Here is a 10,238-nt window from a genome sequence, read left to right as displayed (position 1 = left end):
ATTAAACCCCCTTATTATCTAATTATCACAAACAAACCCCAAAATAAAAAACAAAAATCAAATATACCTTTTTCTCCATCTCCCTTTAATTTCTTATTTTTCTTCTTCTCTTCTCTCTCTTAATTTCTCTCTCTAAAATCTCTCTTATTCCCATCATCTTCCTTTTCTCCATTGTCCCTTTCTTCTTCTCCTACCTTTTTTTCTACTGCCATAGCTTCTATCTTCATCTCCTGGTCCTTACATTTCCATCCTTAATTTGTTGTTATGAAACAGGCACAACCTATCTTTCGGAACCCAAAAGGTTTCCCGACATGGCAGATCCCTGACTAGGCAAGTCATTTCCCGAAAAGGATTTGAATCAGGCAGTTGCAATAGCAGCAATGTGCCTGCAGGAGGAACCAGATACCTGGCCACTAATTAGCGACGTTGTAACTGCTTTAATTTTCCTCTCGACTTCTGCGACGGACGATATGGTTTCGCCTCCACGTCCATCTACTCCGCCTTCAGCCAGCAGCAGCAGTAGAGGAGAACAGTTCAGCCAGCAGATGAAGTAACAACTAACCTCATCAAACAGAACAGTTCAGCCAGCAGCAGCAGCGACAGCGAATCCGGATACGAGAGTAACAACAGCTGACACCAGAGTGTCTCTACAAGGAGTCGAAAACCAGCAATCGAATGCAAAATCACGACCAATGCCAGCACCGGTGGCTCAAACCGCGGCGGGGAGTCATTAGATTATCATAAACCATCTAAAAACATCAAGGAAAGTAGCAATTAAAACTGTTATAGTGGAAGGAAATATTAATTCTGATGATGATCTTTAATTTTTATATATATGAAGATGAGCCAAGCTAGTATTTGCCGTGAATCCCCTGTTAAGTAGTCATGCATTACGATAGGAACTCCTAATTCCCTGGCAAATACAGCCCTTTTAATCATTTCTTCGCATGTACCCGCAGTAGTATTCAAATAATCCTATGGCAATAGGAAAAAGGTAGGAGAAGAGGAAGATGATGGAAAGAAGAGAGATTTTAGAGAGAGAAATTAAGAGAGATAAGAGAAGAACAAAAATAAAAAATTAAAGGGAGATGGAGAAGAGGGTGTATTTGATTTTTATTTTTTATTTTGGGGTTCGTTTGTGATAATTAGATAATAAGGGGGTTTAATTAATAAAATAAATAAATATAAGGACCAAATTAACTCTTTTCCCTTTGACTTTTAACACCGTTAGTCAATTTTGTATGTGTTTGCGAACGGAATGAAGTACATGGTACCACTTTGCAAACTTTTAAACCACATGGGTGCAGTTCGAAAATGGGTCAAACCACAAGGTTTATTTTTATACTTTTCCCTTTTATTTATTTATTTATTTTTCATTTTCTTATTGCAACGCTTTATTATTTGAATTCAATTAAATAAAAGGACTCGATTGGTCCACCAAAAGAAGGACAAGCATACCTTTTTGAACTATTATAGAATATTGCAAAATGATTTTTTTCGAATAAATTTTGAAAATTTTCAATTTACTCTTAGTGTAGGGTAACATAAAAAAAAAAAAGGCCTAACCTCTTCCCAGCCCCTTAAACTAACTTTTTTTTTCATTTATCCACTTAAACTCAAGGTCTAACCCCTTCCCAGCCCCTTAAACTTGTAACTTTTTTTCATTTAGCCACTTTAACTTTAGGTCTTCCCATTTAGCCACTTAAACTCAAATATTGTAACTCTTTTGGCCTCTTTTTCCAAATCAAAATTTTAAAAAATTAGCAATTCGTCAAAGCAGTTATTAATTTATCATAACCAATTAAGTTATTAAACAACTAACCCCATAATTTGGACATCCATAAAACAATCTTTCCGGATTTGAGGGTTTTCGTGATACTTTAAGTGGTGAAATTTTACCGTTATAGTGGCTAAATGAAAAAAAAGTTACAAGTTTAAGGGGCTGGGAAGGCAACAAGTGACATGTAAGTGCGGTGTAGGCTTATAAGGGCTAAAGGTGTCTCATTTATTGAGTTTAAGTGGCTAAATGGGAACACTCTAAGTTTAGGTGGCTAAATAAAAAAAAGTTACAAGTTTAAGGGGCTGGAAAGGGGTTATGCCTAAAAAAAATGATAAACCATTTTTTTTTATGAAAATGTTTATAACCTAATTAGATTAAAACACAACAAGTATAATAAGAAAACAACATTAAGGGTCTATTTGGTGTGCCGTAATGCAATGTAATATAGTCAAACTTGTAATGTAATCAAACTTGTAATAGAATGGTGATTCCATTGCCATGTTTGCTTGTTAAATAAAAAGAAAATGAAGAAATATAATTACCATTACAATATTTATGTTTGTCTAAATAAATATAATCATAAAATTTTATTTGCACAATTAAAATTAACGAAAAACATGATAACGTGAAAAATGAGATGAAGCGAAAAATAAAAAACACGAAAAATGCAAAAAATGCAAAAAAAAAAATAATGAATCAAAATCAAATACAAAATTAGATTAGCTGAAATCAATTTAAGTAGTGCATATATATATAAAAAAAATTACTTTTTTCTCATTTTTAAATTTTCATGTTTTGCTACTTTTTGCATTTTTGAGAATGATAAGAGGTTAGATTGAGGTGTGAGACTTGATAAATGAAAGGTTATAGAAGCTTTGAGAGTAACAATTAGGATTACATGTTTTGGATGTAATGAGAATTCAACTCCTTTTTCTATGTAATGGGGATTACAAGTTTTATTGAACAAAATGTAACCTATAGTTTTCTCATTACATTCCAATAAAATTAAAAATTGCATCCAAACATAGTAATGGGCATTCCATTACGAAGTCCATTACGTCTTACCAAACGTACCCTAAGAAAATCAATTCTTACAAGATTTACAAAAAGACTAAAACAGCTAAAGAGAGCAAGAAATGTCATAAAGGTATAAAAAAACACAAAACAACAATAAATCATATATTTATCATAAATCGAATATGCAGAAAAGTAGATGCAATCCAATCTTCAGCATTTAGGTCATTCCGAACATTCGGATCTGAGTCCTTTCTTTTGATGCAACCACGTAGATTTATTGATCCACATACAAGATAAACTGTTTCCGCACTTGCTAAATTCGAAAATGATATAAATGAAAGAATAGCAGAGAGCAGATACAATTCAAACGGATGAAGAGATCCGATAAAATATACGGAAACTGACTAAAAAGAAAAAACAATAAAGTAAAACATATAAAATCTAACCCAATAGGGTAGAAAGAAGGTAGGGAAACTTCCTTTCTTTTTTCTGCTCAAAGTAGATCTTTAAAAGAGGACAATTTGAAACTCAACAGATGATGAAATTTGGACAGAAAATGAGAAAAGTTATAGATCTTCCTTCTATAAATGTATGTTGAAATAAACCATTCATATGTCAAGCAATTTTGATAGTGATGGAATCAACTTTAACTATGAATATGTTTATAGATAAATGTCATGTTTGTTTGTGAGAAAATATTATGTTCTGAAAAATTTTATACAGAGAAAATATCGTGCATAAAAATAAAATATTTTTCTGTGTTTGGTAATAACGCTGGAAAATATTTTTCGATGTTTGGCTACAAGAAAGTATTTTTCAACCACTAAATATAGATTTTCTGTATTTTTTATTTTCAATTATTTATATATATATATATATATATTAAAAGCATGATACTAAGGTTGCTGATTTGGCAGGATTTTAGAGTTTAAAGTTGATATGGCATTGTCTCTATTTTTCAAGTTGATATGGCAGGATTTTAGAGTTGATATGGCATTGTCTCTATTTTTCAAGTTTTATTTATTTTTATGATTAGTGAAACGATTTTCTCTCTCTTTCTTTCCTAAACTGCTTTCCCCACCACCGACGTGCTTCTCCTCCTCTCTCTGTCTTTCCTGACGTGCTTCTCCTCTAAAACTGTTTCTAGAACTGGTGATAGAAACCACTCTCTTTCTATCCTAAACTGCTTTCCCATTGTTTCCTACAGCATGTTTTTGTGAATTCTATGGGGGAATTTTCATCTGCACATTTTGCATCACGAGCAAAAGTTGAAGTGTAATTTGATTCTATGTCGTTATTTTGTTTATCTGCAGCCATACGATATCCTTTCGCTTGTGCCTGTGATAGAGGGTGCTGGAGGTATTATAACTGATTGGAAAGAAGATCAACTTTTCTGGGATGCGTCTCCTAATTCTCCTGCAACAAGTAGGTTTCGGACGATTATCAAAGTCGTATTGGATTATTTGGCTATTAATCCTATTTTTCTTTTTAGCTTTTGATGTCACATGAATATAGTATAACCTTGAATTGGTATAGTAAGAAGAGGTTTAAGATTGTTGTTATATGATCAGGTTTCAATGTGGTGGCAGCAGGGGACAAGCAGCTTCACCAACAAGCAATAGATGCATTACAATGGCCTTAAAGATTTGATCTTTAGATGAAGAAATTACCTAGGATTTTTATGGTGGGAGAAGGAAGGTCAGGTTATATATACTACTATAAAATTACCTTTAATGAAAATAACTAATATTAGATTATATTCTTAAGACAACTTACTTTTTTTTACTAAAACTGATATGGACTAAAAGAACTGTAAATTCTTGCTATTAGAAAATTATTATTCTGATTTTAATGTAATCATGTAACTTTTGTTTATTAGAGCTTAAAAGTTGAGGATTGTTTTTGGAATAGAAAAAAATAAAACCATGAAATAGTCTAATTTGTTTCTTTCCTTTGTTTCAATTTTTTTCTTTTTTTTAATAGATTCATATCTTTGAGACATGATTGTTAATTAAATAACTCAGCTTTGTCACTTTCTTAATTTGATAGTTTTGTGAACTAATTTAGCATTGTGGGTGCTATTATGCAGAACATCATGACTATAGCATGTGAAGAGATGTTACATTCAGAGAAGGTTGGTTTTTATACACCCAATTGAATTCAATATACATGAATATTATTTGTTATTAAACGATATAATTTGTCTGTTGGCTCACATGAGAGTCTGTACTAATATGTCTAATGTTCTTCAACTACAAGGGAAGGTGTGGAGAGTTGGATTTTTTTTGTTGTAATATTGATAATCTGAATTATAGGAAAACTAATTGACATGTTTACATAGTTTTCAATTTTGACAGACATTACTTTTTGTTGTATGGTCCAAGATTTTGAACTAATACAGTTTCTGGTCAGATATTGCAATTGTTCACTGACCCGATTTAGATACAATTATCATCTTTTGTTTCTTTTATATCATATATAGACTATATAGTTCACATAACATAGTTATTGTGATATCTTATCTGTTTTAACACCCTATTGTGCCTCTCCTTATTTCTAAAATGCCTATTAATACAAACCATGGAAATAGAATAAGATTGAACCTCTAATGAAACCAACTCATCCGTTAATCCCTATTGTGGATTTCTTTGGTTGTTTTGGTTACCATAAATGAATGATGTATTGTTATCATGTTTTAAGTAAGTGAACTTTCACCGTCTCCCTTTCAATTTTGTTTTTCTATGTTTATTTGCTTGATTTTCACTCTAAATTCCCTCTTCAATGATGGATTTCTTTCTATTGTTTGTTGATCATTACATATAGTATGTGTTTAAGGATGGGTCTTCTCCAGTTTCCGGTGATGTTTCTCCAGTTTCCAGCTCCAAAAACGTCGTCGTTCGAGCCCGACAAGGATGAGCCAAACCCTTCAGATCTTGATTGGATTCTGATTTAGAAAATGGTGAGCCAAACCCTTTATATGTTGATTTTATTGAAAGACAACACTTTATCTTCTCCAGTTTTCGGCTCTAAAAACATCGCCGTTCGACGACAAGGATGAGCCAAACCCTTTAGATGTTGATTTTTCTTTCGTTATCTTTATATATACTAAAGCAGGATACTAGAGTTGCTCACCTGTCATGATTTTAGAGTTTTTTTTGCTTACATGTCTTCTTCTAAGCATCCGATTATTAGCTGCTAGATTTTTATTTACTTTGCATTTTTTATTTTTATTTTTTGTAAGTATTTAAAAAAACCCTCTCTCCACAAAGTCCCTCTTTTGTCTCATTTTCCGTACAGTTTTTCCTTGCCATGATTACTGTTTCTCCTTCTCACACAGTTTCTTCCTCTCACGATCTATCTAGCGGTTTATGTCCCATACTCGCACGTTCTACTTTCTCTTCCTCAGATTGTCATAGTATTTACCTATATATATATTCGGATCAGACCTATCCATCATGAAGTTTCACGGTTAGAACTTTTTCTTTTTTAAATTCCTTTGATTTTGTTTTTATTTTTATTTCTGGCTTTGATTGTGGAATCCTAATTCTGTTACTCTTCTCTTATGTAGATCGACATTAGAAACTTAGGACTTTGTTCACAGAACGCACTCGGGTTTGGATTATCTATGTCTGAATTGAAAATCCATTTTTCACAATCTCAAACCGCCAGAGTAGAGTACGAGAAGCCATATTACGTTACAGGTTCCCCTTTTCTCTTAATCTTTTTATCCTACAATGTTATTTATGAATTTTTGAAATGATTGATTTAGATAGACTACTTACAGAAAATCAGTTAAACTAGAATAAATTGCGTTTACTATATTTGGTGTTTGGAAGAACTTGCTTTTTATTCAATTAATCTGGGGAGCTCAATGTGGACTTTAGTTACATTGAGTTGCAAAAAGAGCTATCATCTATATATTTTACTTTAATATATCTTTAATAGAGATTTTCTGATTGTTTTATTTGGATTTATGCTTTTCGTTTAGATATTTTATGGATCACATGTAAATTTTGATCGTATGACTTTGAGAATGAATAAAATAAAAATAGAAAATATGTCAGAATCAACAAATTGCTTCCTCTTAATTTCGAAATTATAGCACTAGATCATACGTACTCAATATTTCAGCTTCTGAACATCCATTCAAGGGAACTTTCACAACGCTCCTTGAGACAGGTGGTTACAGGATCAAGGTATTGTGTAAACAATACCTTCATAGTGTTTCAATTTCTTAATGGTAAGTTTGCTTCAATCTTACTTTTTTAGATTCTTATTGTAACTGTCCTCTGGAATTTCAAAATGAGTCATTAGATATTTGTATCTATTATAAATTTGAACTTTACTTTATTGTTATTACTGATCTATTACCACTATCTATAAAAGAAGAAATTAAATGTATATGTTGCAGCAAAACAGAGAACATGCTGAAGTAATACATAATAAGTAACTCTCAAGACAGTTCCTAATTTCATGTTTAATCTTGATCAATGTCTTTTCTTTTTCTAATTTCATGTTGTCTTTAATTAGTGTATATAATTTTATTCAATTTTCCTATGTGGATTTTGAATTGTTATTGGATCAAGGCATGTTATTCATGTATGTTTCTAACAAATACAACCTACCTGCAATATTGTGTGCAAAAATTATTAGAATAAATACCATATATATGTCAAGATTAAACTTTAAGTTTTCTATTAAAGCTTTTGAATAAGCATGGTTTGCAACCGTTGGATGGATGTTGGTTACACATCTCATGATCTTTTTCAAATGACTTGAATTCAGTAGGTAATTTCTTTTTGATTAATCAAGCTGCAAATTGTAACAGGTGTTTTGTTGTTGATTAATTTTCATTTTTTCTTTATTCAACCACACAGACGACTGTTGACGTGCCTATCGATGAAGGACTGGATATGTGGTAGAGCTGCTTCCTTCAATATCATTCCCAAGAGTACTGGGGCTGCTAAGGTACTATGACTGCCGCCATCAACAAGTATTCCTGCAGTCCTTATCAACATGCCTGCTTTTTAAATGTTCTCCCATCCAGTGGCGGAGCCAGAACTGAAAGTCCGGAGGGGCTCCATTGCATGAAGATTTTTTTTCCTGAGATTCAATATAAAGTAAGGATAAGGTGCAAAAATACTCTAATATTTATACCTAAGAACAATTTTACCCCTAACGTATAAAATGGTGCAACAAAAAATTAAAATGAGATAAAAAACAATTTTACCCCTAACGTATAAAATGGTGCAAAAAAAATTAAAATGAGATAAAAAATGTAGACAGATGACGATTTGAACATAAGACCAATTGGATGTAGAAACTCTTTTAATTATCACTACAACCAACTATGCTAACTTAGTTTTATGTCATATAATTACATTCTACATTATAAGTGCTAATTTCAACTATTTTGGGAGCTGCTCGGGACTGAACCACTGTTCGTCAAGGGTGTTCCGAAGGGTCGGAGGGTCGGGAGACCCTCCCCTACCCCCCTAGCTCCGCCCCTGATGCTAGGATTTTTTTTCTAAATTGAATTGGTCTCTCAGCCAGAACTGATATCTATATCTTCTTTTCATGCAGATGTTTTTGTATGGGCAATTACAAGAGGTTTTTTGACACCATAATTGCTGAAGGCATCATTTCTGCAGTATTCTATTTAATATTTAATATTTATTTACTAATTAAATTATTGATGTTTAGGTTCTTAAATATAAGTCGATCAGGTAAAGCTCGATAAAATTGGAGGAGAAATGGGTTTTATAACAGCTTGCACATTTGTTGTTCATCTTATTTAAACTTTGACAGTTAGTAGAAAATACATCTACATCTTTCATTTGCGTCAAATATCGACTTACTTGAATTTTTTATCATCAGGATATTATAAGGCATCCCGTGCATAGCACGGGGTTAAAGGCTAGTATATATAAAACACACAAAAGAGATTCACATGTATTAACCACAAATTAAGCACAAAAACACACATAAATTGTAAGGTGTTGTTGGTCTGCGGAATGGAATAGAATGAAATAGAATTGCTATTCCAAAGGAATATAATAGCAAAGAATGGAATAGAAATATGGAAAACATGAAAACGTTAAAAAACGTGAAAAGATGTGGAAAACACGAGAACGTTAAAAACACGAAAACTGGAAAAAAATATGGAAATCAGAAAAACGTGAAAAAACACAAAAATGTGAAAAAAATTAAAGTTCGAAACACGAAAACGTCTTTTCATATTTTTGGCATTTTTTTTGTACGTTTTCTCGTGTTATTAACGTTATTGTGTTTTTCGCATTTTTTTGTGTTTTCACGTTTAGTTTTTCTGTTTTTCCCTTTTTCACGTTTTCTTTTTTTCGCGTTTTTTATTTTTCGCATTTTGTTACTTTTTCGTGTTATTCATGTTTTTTTTGTATTTTTCACATTTTCGTGTTGTCTTTTCATATTTATCGCGTTTTTCACGTATTGTCACGTTTTTGTGTTTTCCGACCTCGAATCATTTCGGGACTAAGCTTTTGTTGTTGTCACGTTTTTGTATTTTAGCATTTTTCGCGTTTTCGTGTTTTTTCACGTTTTCTTGTTTTTGTATATTTTTACATTTTTGTATATTTTGTGTTTTGTCACTTTTTCGCATTGTTCATGTTGTGTGCTTCAAGTGTTTACTTTTTTTTGTGTTTTCCGTGTTTGTTCACCTTTTCATATTTTTTACGGGTTTTTTTCATATTCTCGTATTTTGTAACGTTTTCACGTTATTCATGTTTTTTCGTGTTTCATATTTATCGTATTTTTACATTTTTTAATGTTTTCACCGTTTTTCTCTAAACACGTATGTTTTGGGGAAAATGTTTTACATTTAACTTATTTTCCTTCCTTTTTTATTCCCTCATTTTCCATTGACTTACCACTTATTTTCCTGCACAAACAAATACTGAAAAATTGGAAAAATATTTTCCTGCAAAATATTTTTTACCAAACAAACAAGCCAATTGCTATTTACCGCTCCAAATTATTAGTTATTGTATTCTATTGGATGTAATTTTCATATTTTTCTTTTCAAAACTGTGAATAGTCTCTCACTTCCGATCAAAACTGAAATTCTGAAAATAATCGATTAATTACAATTTGAGAACCTCGGAAATGGATGATTATGAGTCGGAGAAATTGGACGAGATACATTTCGTGAAAATATATGTTATTTCCCTAAATGGTCACAGAAACCATTTGGCCAGGCAGCCACAAAATACGTCTGGCCAATGGCGTTTTTATGGTCGCCCAATGGTCAGACCTATTTTGTGGCCGCCTGGCCAAAGGCCATGCGTTTTCTTTGACCGCTTGGCCATTGGCCAGATGTATTTTGTGGCCGCCTGGCCAGACGGTTTTCTGACTCGTAATCATCTATTTCTGAGGTTCTCAGATTGTAAGTCATCAATTATTTTCAGAA

The 10,238-nt window shown here is 32.2% G+C and overlaps 1 long non-coding RNA gene across 6 annotated transcripts; it reads left to right on the top strand.

Annotated features, from left to right (window-relative positions):
* The first annotated feature begins 3,838 nt into the window (after nucleotides 1–3,838).
* Nucleotides 3,839–8,644, top strand: LOC136236044 (uncharacterized). Of its 6 annotated transcripts, XR_010691999.1 has the most exons (10): nucleotides 3,839–3,949; nucleotides 4,111–4,222; nucleotides 4,369–4,495; nucleotides 4,887–4,931; nucleotides 5,621–5,756; nucleotides 6,135–6,265; nucleotides 6,366–6,498; nucleotides 6,929–7,037; nucleotides 7,675–7,917; nucleotides 8,381–8,644. It is a non-coding gene; the product is annotated as an uncharacterized lncRNA (long non-coding RNA). The 6 variants fall into 6 exon arrangements; XR_010692002.1 differs by having other exon boundaries at nucleotides 5,649–6,265; XR_010692003.1 differs by having other exon boundaries at nucleotides 5,633–6,265.
* The last annotated feature ends 1,594 nt before the right edge of the window (nucleotides 8,645–10,238 follow it).

This window comes from Euphorbia lathyris, chromosome 7, assembly GCF_963576675.1.
Source record: "Euphorbia lathyris chromosome 7, ddEupLath1.1, whole genome shotgun sequence".
NCBI lineage: Eukaryota > Viridiplantae > Streptophyta > Magnoliopsida > Malpighiales > Euphorbiaceae > Euphorbia > Euphorbia lathyris.
Note: the sequence above shows the minus strand (reverse complement) of the source record. Positions and strands in the feature narration are given on the sequence as shown.